At 23.4% G+C, this 12,528-nt stretch overlaps 1 long non-coding RNA gene across 1 annotated transcript; it reads left to right on the top strand.

The window, feature by feature from the left end:
• The first annotated feature begins 1,472 nt into the window (after positions 1–1,472).
• LOC135927628 (uncharacterized) lies at positions 1,473–12,318 on the top strand. The gene is made up of 3 exons (XR_010572128.1): positions 1,473–1,698; positions 4,759–4,821; positions 12,229–12,318. It is a non-coding gene; the product is annotated as an uncharacterized LOC135927628 (long non-coding RNA).
• Positions 12,319–12,528: the final 210 nt, after the last annotated feature.

The following is a 12,528-nucleotide window of genomic DNA, read 5'->3' as shown; positions in this document are numbered from 1 at the left end:
TATATATAATTTTGAAAGAGAAATGTGATGATCAATACAAACAGCAAATCAACAAGCAATGTTCAAACAACGACGTATCAACAATGATGGGCAACCAACGATATTTCAATAAATATGTACGATAATCAATTCAACAAACGAGAAACAAATGGTCAAACAAATAATCTGAACAAGTGACTAATTGAGAAAGTGAGAGAAGAATGACTGGAAGAAACATATGATAAAAGAGATTTAAAAAAAGAGGGAAATGTTAATATATAAAATTTTCATATTTTTTATTTTGTAATTTAATGACCTTTGAACTTTATATTTTCTTAATTTCTTTCTTTATAATTTCATTTAATAATCTTTTATATTATATAATTTTTGTAAATGTTAATTTAATTTAATGACGAATTTGTTAAAATTTAACCTTCTAAAAAAACTTATGTAAAAAGTGTAAATTAAAAAATTGTATATATATCTAGACAAAAGTTTTTTAGTATTTTTAATATATATAAAATAAAAGAAATATAAAAATAAAGATAAAAATAAAATAATTTAAAATTGTAGCCTTCCGTGTAAATTTCAGGTGAGCTGAAACTAATAGATATTAATCATAACTTTCTCACTTCATAACTGAAAGTGCTACATCTAGGTTTATGAGTAGAGAATTAAGATGGAAATAAAATTTATTACAAGGATAATGGTAGTATGTGCAGAGCGATATTCAACAAAGCAATTAGAAGAAATAATTAATAGAGAAAAAAGTTTTTTGTGAAAATTGGTAAAAGTCAAGATTAGATTGAAGGTATTGTCATGGGGAGATCCATTACTATCATTTATTAAATTAAAAATTAGTTTAAAAGTTGTGATATAGAATATTAATCAGATTAGAAAATATGCATAAAATGTGTCGTATTAAATTATAATCAATTGAAACGTTATCTTTATATTTTATGAAGATTTTATTATATATACAGAATAAATTTAAGCCTATTAATATATTATTACAATATTAATAAAAATCAACATTTTTCACCCTATTGTTTATTTTCCCGCATTTTCATGTTATACAACATGCAGTGATAATCATGAATTATCATAAATGTACAATGTAATAGTTATCAAATTTAATACTATATTTAGATATGAAATTATTATTATAATATTACATAATCATCAAGTTTTCTCCCATATTACCTATTTTTTTCTTTATGTGTTGTTATATTCAAGTAAATTTGCAAGAATATAGGAATATGGATTATATTCTTTCTACTTCCTTTACCGTAGCAACTGGTACTGATTTTGTAGTATTTCATATTCTCAAAATGCATTTTTCAATTTAATTCATATTTTTTACAATCATAATTATATCAATATATAATTTTCTTCTGACGTCATACGATTATGTTTATGTCAATATTTACCTTTCTTTTTAATGAAAGATAATTATAATATCAATATATAATTTTTTTCAGACGTCACACGATCATATTTATATCAATATGCCTTTCTGTTGACATAACATCCTAATAATATCAATATATAATTTTCTCCTGACGTCATACTATCAATATTTATATCAACAAACCTTTCTCTTTTGATGACATAAGATCATAATAATATCAATATACTTCTTCTATACGCCCTAATTAAAAAAAATCTCACGCAACAATCTCCATAATTATCCTTTCATTGACTTTGACTTGTGGAATAGTAAAAACTCCTAATGTACTTTAATAAAAAAATTTAACTGAAAAAGATATTACAACCTAAAAAGCTCAGATTAAAAAATGAATCAATCAGAAAAATATATTAAACGCTCATAGTCTTAGATTTAAAAAAATATTAGTGCAGTAAATTATGAGCTTTAACGCCATGTTCTAATTTGACTTCAGAATGCTTCTTAGCATTGGTGAAAGCCGAAAAAGTAAAATTTTAAAATTAAAAAACGAAAAATAACAATGCCACTAAATATTCTTAAAAAACACTTATAAAACTGATCAATGACCAAAATTAAGTCAAACCAGCACACAGACTAAGTATTTTTAATGCTAAGCAATTATCCAAAATAATTTCTCAGCGTTTAAAATTATATAGTTAAAATTAAATATTAAAATAAATACTTTTTAAAATAGATTATACATAATTTAAATTACGTTTTTACAGCTTATTAATTCTCCTAAACCAGAACTCTTTTAGAACAGACATGAAATATTATTTTACTCATATGATTTGTATAATATTTTTTAATTTTACTCTTATCTCTAATGTCGTTTACTGTTTAAATAATTTTAAGAATAAATATAAAAAGAAAACAAATAAAATATTTCAAATTCGTAAAATATTTTGAAGAAAATATATAAATAATTCATAAAATTTTCACATCAATCACATTTATTAAATTAGAATTTTCCTTGGGTTTACTGATATACTTTACCTAAAAGAAGGAAAGGTGAGATGCTTAATAACTCATATGTATTTAACTAAATATTAAATTACGTATTTTGTTAGCCTTTTTAACTGTTTATATAATTATAAATGATAAAAATTATGAAACTATATCAATATAAGTCTAATTAGACACGCAGTTAACGTTTTCAGAAGCATATTGACTTTTTTTACTGTCCTTTTTCTCTGTGAACACAATTAGAAAAGGATGTAGAATTTACGCGCAAAAAAAAGCATTGGAAAGAAAGAAATAAAAAACTCATCCTCATAGTTATTTTAACAAATGTGAATGAATAGACAAATAGTTTCTTAGGAACACCCTAAACAGAATTGAAAACTACAAAGATTGAATCCATATTGTTGTTATGTCATATTATTTAGAAATTGACAGTGTCTAATATTGTTTAAAATAAATTAATTTATAATTAAGGAGAAGATTAATTAGTTGTTGATCGAAGATTATTTTCAATTATTTTTTTTAATAAAAGATATTTAATTTATTAAATTTTTCCATTAATATATATTTCTATTTATTTGATTTCACGCAACATAAGAATTTATAAACAACTTTCGAAACATTATAAATTACTTCCAGAGATTAAATATTAACAATATAATTATGATGCTTACGTATTTCCTTTTTATCTTCAACTAGAAATTTAAAAAAAAATATATACATGATATTTAAATTTATATGACAAAAGGTTTGCAAACAAATCTTTAATTAAATTCATATAGCTCGTAATAAAAAATCATATTTAATAAAATCCAATTATTATGAGCAGGATTGAATGCCAATTTCTTATTGTGGTTTATTTTATCTCTTAATCTGATAAAAATGCAGACCTATTAATCTGCTTATAATCTACAAATTTTAAATAAACATTTTTTTGCCTCACATTTTCATATTTTAAAATTAGAGCATTTAATTAGAGCAATCAAATACGTTATTCAATACAAATAGTAACGATATTACTAATGTTAAATAAGTAATGCCATTCGCAAAGCAACGCGTTAGCCCAAAATGTTTCTATGAAAACAATAGGCAGAAATTTATATCATTATTTATTACTAAATTTAAAAGTAAGAAATTGCACTGAAATTATATATGCTATTTCATAACTTCATAGCACCCGTTTACATACATTCTTTTACAGCTACACATATTAGAGTTAGATTTATAAAATTTTATTTATTACATCCTTAATTCTAAATGTAAATCTTTATAGTAGAACGCATTTTATTGTTTGTTCAACCTCATCGGCCATATAATTTTGTTGATGGTATATTAAAAAATCGAAATGAAAATAATATATTTTTTAATTTAAAATAAAATTTAGAATTAATTAATTTTATTTTATTAAAATATTAATTAACGTTATATTGAATTAAATAGTTAATTTTTGGCAAAATTTGATATATGTTTTATTGTAGTTATAAATAAAATATCTATAAATTACTTTCTCCAGCTAGAAAAAATATTAAAAAAAATAAAATATACAATTATGAATAATTTTTTAATATTTAAATGGAATATTATGCGCCAAGCATTTTCGGTTATTGCTATATAAAATTTTTATAAATTTTTTCAATATTAATGGTCCTAGAAAGATAAAAAATTACAGCATCTGTTCTAATCAAACTCTCACTCTCTTTCCATTATCTTCCTTATTCATTTATATGCTATATATTATAGTTTATAAGATTTTAAATGGATTCCAGACTAATTTTTAATCTATTTTTTATGAATTTATTGCGAGTTTAAAATTTTGAATGCAAACTAAAAAGAATTTTGCCATGCAGCTTTAGATAAAACATAATTTATTAAGCTAAAAAATTATTATGTATTTTTTTTTAGTTGATATTATTTTGACTTGATTTTTTAAAAATATTTCTGCAAAGATTTTATATTTTTTATTCAATCATTAATAAATAAACATCGATAAAAATGCATGCAATTATATTTTAAAATATTTTTTTTTTTTAAATTTTTACTAATATTTAAATATTATCAATTAAAAATTAATTTTGTGTTGTAATTTTTGGATTTTTAAATGGATTTATTAAAAAAATATAATATTTGGAAAAACCTTGCTTATTTTAGACAAATTTATACATCAATTTATAATAACTTAAAATAATTTTAAAAATTTGAATGTATATAAGTTTAAGAAAAAAGATTTTAAATTTCTACCTAACCATTCGTCTTTGTCACATTAACCTCTACTCGAGAAAAAACGATGAAAAATTTGTCATATTTTTAATATTTTTAATATTTACAAATAATAAAAAATATTTAAAAAAAATAATTTACTAACCATCAAGCTTGCAGAAAACCGTTGCCAAAGTTAGCAGGATGAATATTGGTAAAAGTTTGGTCATTTTAAAGTTAAATTTTTATATTAAAATAATTGATAATAAATTTTAATTAAAATAATATTTATTTTTTTTCAAATTTAAAAAAAATGATATTAAATGGAATATTAAATTTTCTTGAATACTATTAAAAATTGTTGTCAAATTTCTTCTTTTTTTTCTCCCTTTTTAAAAAATTTAAAAACAAATGCAAGTGATTAAATATTTGGCATTCGATTTATTTCTTTAAGAAAGAAACACTAATATTAATATAGGTTCTGTTTGTTTAGCCCTATTTGCGTAACTCTGTAATCTCGTTTAATTACTTTAATATTTGCTCTTTCCAAATATTCAAGGTTAAACTTTAATCGAATTAAAATAAAATCAGCTTGAAAGATCATCTTCATAGAGATCTTCATTCATTTCCTCATCAAAAAAAATTTATCTTTATCTGAAAATATTATAGTGTGTATGTTGGATAAAGGAATCAAGCCTGTTCTTTCTTTATCAATATCTTTTCTCAAACTGGAAATAACTTCTAGTATTCTTCCTTTATTGACCTCGTATTTTATCCAGGGCCAATCCAATTTAAATAATAGGTATTGCCGATAGTATATATTTATCATCATAGATGTGTTTAAATCTATTGAAAATATGATAGTCAAAATATAAATTATAAGCAATATTTGAACTGTATACCTTTTGTCTATGGCTTCTAGGATTGAATCAATAACGGCTTACAAAACTTAAAATTATTTAAAGCCAATTTTTTGAGTTTTGATATTATAATTGGTTATAGTGGGGGTGAGATACCCCAATTGATATTATATTCGCTCTCTAAAATTGAGAGAGTATCGAATATTTTTTGGCGTCGTAAAAAAGCAAACCAGCTGGACCCGTCATTTTGGTAACACATATTAGGAATTATTCTCACCTTGTAAATCTCGATGATCCGGTATACCTTGGGTGGGTAAACGTCTTGATCACCCGCATTGCGGACCTCTAGATAGTACTATCTTAATTTACAGAGAATTTTCATATATACTATCATCGAATACCATATGATAGATAAGTACCAATTGCTTACAAATCAAGACATTTTTAATCAGATTGGGTAAAATAAGATATTTTCGAGAATATCTACAGCTCGAATTAGATGGTGAACAAAAAAAAATTGTCAGTGATCAATACACTATTTTGTCTTTTTTTCGATATAATAGTATTCATAATTCGCCTAAACCTGCCTAATTTTAAATATATTTTCTATTCGTTAAACATACCCGGGACATATGTTTATCCAGATGTTATTATTGTTTTATGAAAAACTTGGAACACTATATAAAGTTACTATGAGGTATTAATAATATAAGAGTGCAATTGAAATTATATATTGAAAGAATTCTTTTTAAGACAGAAGTAATAAAATATTCAGGACATATGACGGATTGCAAACCAAAGAAAGCATGCTTACTATACGCCATAAATAATTTTAACAAGTTGCAGTTATTTAATAAATTTCTTATATATTATTATCGTTTCATTTCATTTTACAATAAATGTGCTTTAATTGTATGATGTATTACAAAGAAATTTCCGATGGGTATGATCAGAGATTTATGATAATGCATTTAATAATTTTTTTTTTTAAAAAAAACTAAGCGGATCTTCTTTGGATAACGTTATAATCACGACCTTAATTCTCCCTGCTAATGCCTCCAATTTCGGTTTGGGTGCCGTTATATCTCATCGTTTTCCCAAATAAAACAGAAAAACTCTATTGCTTCGCGGGTATTGTCAAAGACGATTAGCCAGAGTATTGAATTAATGGGGAACCATTGATAAACAATTATATTTTTCCCCAAGAGTTTTTCTAAATGATTCAGCTAAGAATGTACAGGAGTTTGCAAATACAAAATATTTGTGCTCATATTGAAAATCCACGTAACATGGTTTCTAAAAATAGACCGTCTTTTCTTAAATTGATTAAGAAAAATAATTCAAATTATTTAATTCCTTCTTTTAAACTGGCATTATTTTATATTTGAAATACTATTTTTTATTTAACTTATTTACCTTAACCCTTCAAATTAGTATTGTTTACAAATTATCATTGATATATAAATTCATATCAATTATGTTAAGGAATAAAATTAATTCTTTAAAAAGATTTGGGTTAAAAGTTATGTAATTATTAGTTTTACTTGAAAATTCTAAAATTTTTAATATTTTAATATGAAAAAAAAATTGAGAAATGATAAACAAAATAATAATACAATAATTATGACTTTAATACATCAAAACTCTAGAGCTGATTATAAATAACAAAACTAATAAATTTTTGAAGCATAAAATTGTTGGAAAAAAGAGCCTTTAAATAATCTAATGTCTTTTTGCTTAAATGAACCTTGGAAATTAATCATATTTAGTTACTTTTTAGATTATATATCCAAAGTGGTAAATAATTAAGTTTTTCCTATTTTCTATATGATTTAAAATAGGGGATCAATAAATTAAGGATTTTGCTATAATTTTTTAAATGATTTAGCAATTATTTTATGGAACTTATTCTTGCCGAAATTTGTTATTTACCTTATACGTGGATCATTATTTTGATTTAGACTATTTAGATATTTAACAAAAATAATTATGCTATTTATAAAAGAATTGTCTGTAGTTTTCACTCTAGTATACATATTTCAAATAAAATGACTTGTAAATATTACTGTTCACTGGATAGATTTCATAAAATTTTTTAAAATTATATTAATTTTATTCGTCACTGAAAATCATGTTTCCCTAATGGCCTTGGGCATTAAAAATTCATTTTATTTTTTATAAATATTGCTTTATTGTTAATATTTATTTTAGGAGAAAGAAATGGAAAAATATTACATTATCATAAACATTTCTGCAAAAAGAAATGAAATCTATCTAAATTTAGAATAGTTGGGAATCTTGACGTTGCTTCATAAAAGACTCAGAAAGATAGTAATTACTATGCAATTATTGCTATTGTATATATTATAGAGGAGTGCAAGATGCTAAAATAAGTCGATAAATGCTTACAACATATAAGTTTGAATCTAGGTTTTAAAGCATGTTATAATATAGGGGGCCATAAATATAAATTTGTAGTAATTATGAATCAATAATAGAAAACTCTATAAATAAGAGATATGAATTTTACTTATGTCATAAAAGTCAAGTTAGTGAGGAATTTATGCCAAAATATATAAAGAAAATAATGCAGAGAGACAAGGAATCAAATAGTGAGTTTCTAACATATAAAAAAAAAGACAATAAATTAAGGAAAAATAGGGTGGAGTGGGTATATTAACAGAGAGGAAAAATAATTTCAAGAGATTAGGAATTTAAATATAATATTTTAGGCTGATTGAAAATATATGAAAAAGAAATAAATACCAGTATAGAGAAATATGAGTAAAAATTAGTTTAAAATATTCAGTAATAAATTTAAAAATAACAAAAATTAAATAAATATTCATTAATAAAAAAAATCAGATTTTAAATATTTTAAGGATAAATGTAATACTTTGGGATTTTAGGGGCTTTTGTTTCTAATATGAATTAAAATAAAATTAAAAATAGAAATATAAATAGGTTTATTACATATAACAACAAATTGATAGTTTGTTAACAGCATAGAGAAAGCTTCCCTCAACTATTTCCGAAATTATTTATGGGGTCAAACTTAAGTTTTATAGAAACTTAACAACGACGTTAGACGATAGTCATTGACATAACCTGGCGTTGAATACTAAACTAATTTTATAATGAGTCGAATGTAGTAGTGATCTATTAACAAATTATATGCTTATTCCCCAGTTCAGTCTTCTTCCTTTTTGAAGAACAGATAAAAATTATGATTTAAAATTTTGAGTGATGCTAATCTATTTTAGAATTATCTCTTTTCTTACTGTAGTGATTTTTCAGACATATTTAATTTTAATTGCCTTTATATCAATACAATACTATTAAATGTTCATTCATTATCGCAATTAAAAGCCTTATATTTAGTATTTTCCAAATATTCCTTCATATGATGCTGGAAAATAAGATATCAGTTTTTCTCCGTTACTCTATCAGGGATCATTATAACGGTAATGTTGTTTCGTGGTTATTTAAAATTAAATACGCAGAATGGCTTAAGTAAATATTAGTAGATATAATTATTATTTATTATATAATTGAAAATGGCTGAGCATATTTGACTTGATACAACACTGTTGCAAGAGACATTTTCTAAGCATTTGTAATATTTTAAAACAGTTACTCACTTCTTCCAAATCGTCAAATTTTTTTTAATTCTTACCTTTATATAAAATATATACTTAATATATATATATATCAGAGACCTGATAATCCGGCCCGGGCTGGGCCGTTTTTTAAATTTTTAAAATATACCCGGGCCGGGCATAATAAATTTCTTTTAAAAAAATCCGTGCCGGGGTGAGCCGGATTTTTTAAAATACCGGGGCGAGTCGGGCCGTATTTTTTTAAAAATTTATACAACATGAATTATTATATTCGTCAATTAGATATGGTCATAATGATTATACATAGTTATGATTTATATAATGTTTGGTGAAAGTTAACACTAGCTAACACTCATAGTATATATTACATAATAAAATTATAGTTTTCCTGTCATGGAATAAATGGGCAAAGGATTAAATACATTTATTATATAATATATGTTATATTTTTTATTAATTAAAATATCAGTTTCATTTTTTTTTATAAATACAATTAATATAGTATATTCTCAAAATGCTATTTAAAACAAATTTTTTATAGTATCAATATATACTAAATATGTGTTTAGAATAAAAAATAAAATAAAATATGTAGTAGTTTTATTAAACGACTCGTTTTGAGCTGATATTTAAAAATGGCTAACTCAGTTTTTTATCCAGAAAAATATTACGCAAGCCTGAAAATTTTGCTCATAAAATGAGCAAAGGTCTAGACATATAGTATCAAAATTTCGAGGTTTAGTTAATATTTTTCTGGCGAAAACATTGAGTTAGCCGTTTTTAAAAATCGGCTAACAACATTAGCTAATATGCTTGCTCATTAAATGATAATACTCGCCGAAAAATATGATAAAATACCCAGATAGATGAATTTTTTGTATATGCCAGGTTAAATATTATTTTAAAAAATTCTGAGCCCGGCCTAAAAAAATTTTTTTTTTTAAATCCAGGCCGGGCCAGGCCCCCAAATTTTTAATATCCGGGCCGGGCCTAATATTTTTAAAACCGGGCCGGAAAAATTTTTGAAAAAAAACCGGGCTGAGCGACAGGAAATTTTTTAATGCGATCCGTGCAAATTGGTACCTCTGAAAGGTCTCTGATATATATTATATATTAGCTATTTTTTTAAAATTTAGATAAATAATTAAAATGGCCGAGCATTAATTTTGTTGGGTAGAATAAAATTACCGAAGATATATTTTGGCATATAAATCTTTCGAGTTATGAAAGTTGAATTCAAATAGGTATTCTTTCTTTTTTTTAAAAAATATATTTCATGTAAAAATATTATAAAAAAATTGTTTTACATGACATTTCTGATTGGAAAAATTAATTTATTCGTTTTTTTTACAGTATATTTCATGTAAAAATATAATAAAAAAATTTGTTTTACTTGGCATTTCTATATTTGCGACTAAGGTGATTTGGAAAAATTAATTTTAAAGTAGAAAACAAATATATATTTATGCTGGGCCCTATTCAAAAAACGCTTGCAAATAGAATAGTGCATTCTTTATTTGCTATTCGTATTCATATTTGCAATGAATAATAAAATATATTATTAAAATTTTTCCAACCTATAAAATTAAAGTAACATAATGATATTATTTACTTTGTCCCATAAATATTTCTAAATATAAAACAAAAATATAAAGGATTCAAATTTAGGTGATGATTGATTTTTATATATTATTACTTATATTCTTGATATCTTTCTCTTATAAAATAAAAATTTAGTTACTGTATAAAAAACGGTTATCTAAAGGAATTTTATCCCCGAATTCCAATTAATATTCTATATTATGTGATAAAAGAATTTTAAATCTTTTACTATTTAGTCCAAATCATGATTATAGTCTAAAACCTATTTCAGTCAACGTAAAAAATGTATAATCTTTAAGTAAGTTTTATTTCCTATATTTGATGTTCCACTCCTATTAGGAGACTAATATTTTATATAATTTGACACAAAATTTCCAAATAAAAAAATTCAATTATTAAACCTTTTTATTATTTTAATTATTATTAATTTATTTTACCAAAAATATATATAAACTACTCAAGATTCTTGCATAGGAATAATTTTATTAATAATTATGATATTATAATTTTGTTTGGCATTCAAAATTACCCAATAAAATAAGTTTTACTTATTTCTTATATTTCTAAAATGAAAAATAAATTGTTAGTTCTTGAATATGCCAAAAACTTTTAAATCTTCACCTATACAAAGAATAAAAATTTTATTTAATTTTACAAATATTCTTAGGAACTTTGAAAGAAAGAATGATTATAAATTAATTCAAAATTTGTCTTTAGTTAATTATTTCTAATAGTTAATCAAAAGGATAAAATGAATATAAATGCATTTATATAATATAAATAATAAAGCAGAATATTGAAACTTCTTATTGGAAATGGATCTTTAATATATTTTAACAAAATAGATATAATTAAAATTTAAAGTCAAAGAATCTCAGCTTAAAATTTACTAAAAAAACATATTTTGTGAAATCAGAATTTTTTTTTAGTAATAATTAAAGAATGTCTTATTTTTATAACTGAGTACCATCCATCATTACCAATTTTTGGCAAATATTACTCCAAATTCTTAATTTATTTTTAAAAATATTGCTATTTTTTATATATCGTTGACGGAATGTTGAGTTGTCCCAGCTTTGAAATTAAAAAATTCATTATTCGCGAAAGTAAATTCGAATTTATTCAATTAAATTTAAATTTTCCTAACACTCTTTTGATTTCAAATTAACGGCTCAAAATGTACCCATCTAGGATATCTTATATAAATAAATAAGGCAACATGAACCTTCCTCAATTCCAACCGGACATGAGTTTTAAACTCTTCCCTCTGTCAATCCAACCTCAATTCTATTATCTTATGGTATTTGTCTTAACTACTCCATCACCCATCCCCACACACATGCTTAGGTTGTAATTCATCCGTGAGTATGAAGGGAAGATATAGTTTATATTGTCGTTCCTGTAATGGCCAATTTATTAGGCATCCTTATTCCTTCTAATCAATCCTCAACATCCTAGTCTACATATAACATAAAATCTCAAAATATACAGAAATTTCTAGCAACCGTTTTATCATACCAATAATTTTGACCCCACTTACCATAGTACTAAATTTTTTTAGAAATCTAGGTTCTCAAATCAATCAACTCACAAAAGAACAACGAAAAGAGTTCCTCCGATAAAGGTTGACCATAGATATTTAATATAGTTTCATATGTAAATTATTTAATATAAATATTTTTTTAAACTTATTGTTTAGATATATTATATGAATTCGAAATAGCATCAATTATAATAAATACATAATAATTATAGTGATACATTCATACGCCGATTATATACATGTATATTTCTATCATCAATATTTTTGTCACTACTCTTAATTTTTATATTATTATGTAAAAAAAGATAACTACAAATC

This window comes from Gordionus sp. m RMFG-2023, chromosome 3 (assembly GCF_954871325.1).
Source record: "Gordionus sp. m RMFG-2023 chromosome 3, tfGorSpeb1-WG-v2, whole genome shotgun sequence".
Lineage (NCBI taxonomy): Eukaryota > Metazoa > Nematomorpha > Gordioida > Chordodea > Parachordodidae > Gordionus > Gordionus sp. m RMFG-2023.
This window is presented reverse-complemented; position numbering and strand designations above follow the sequence as displayed.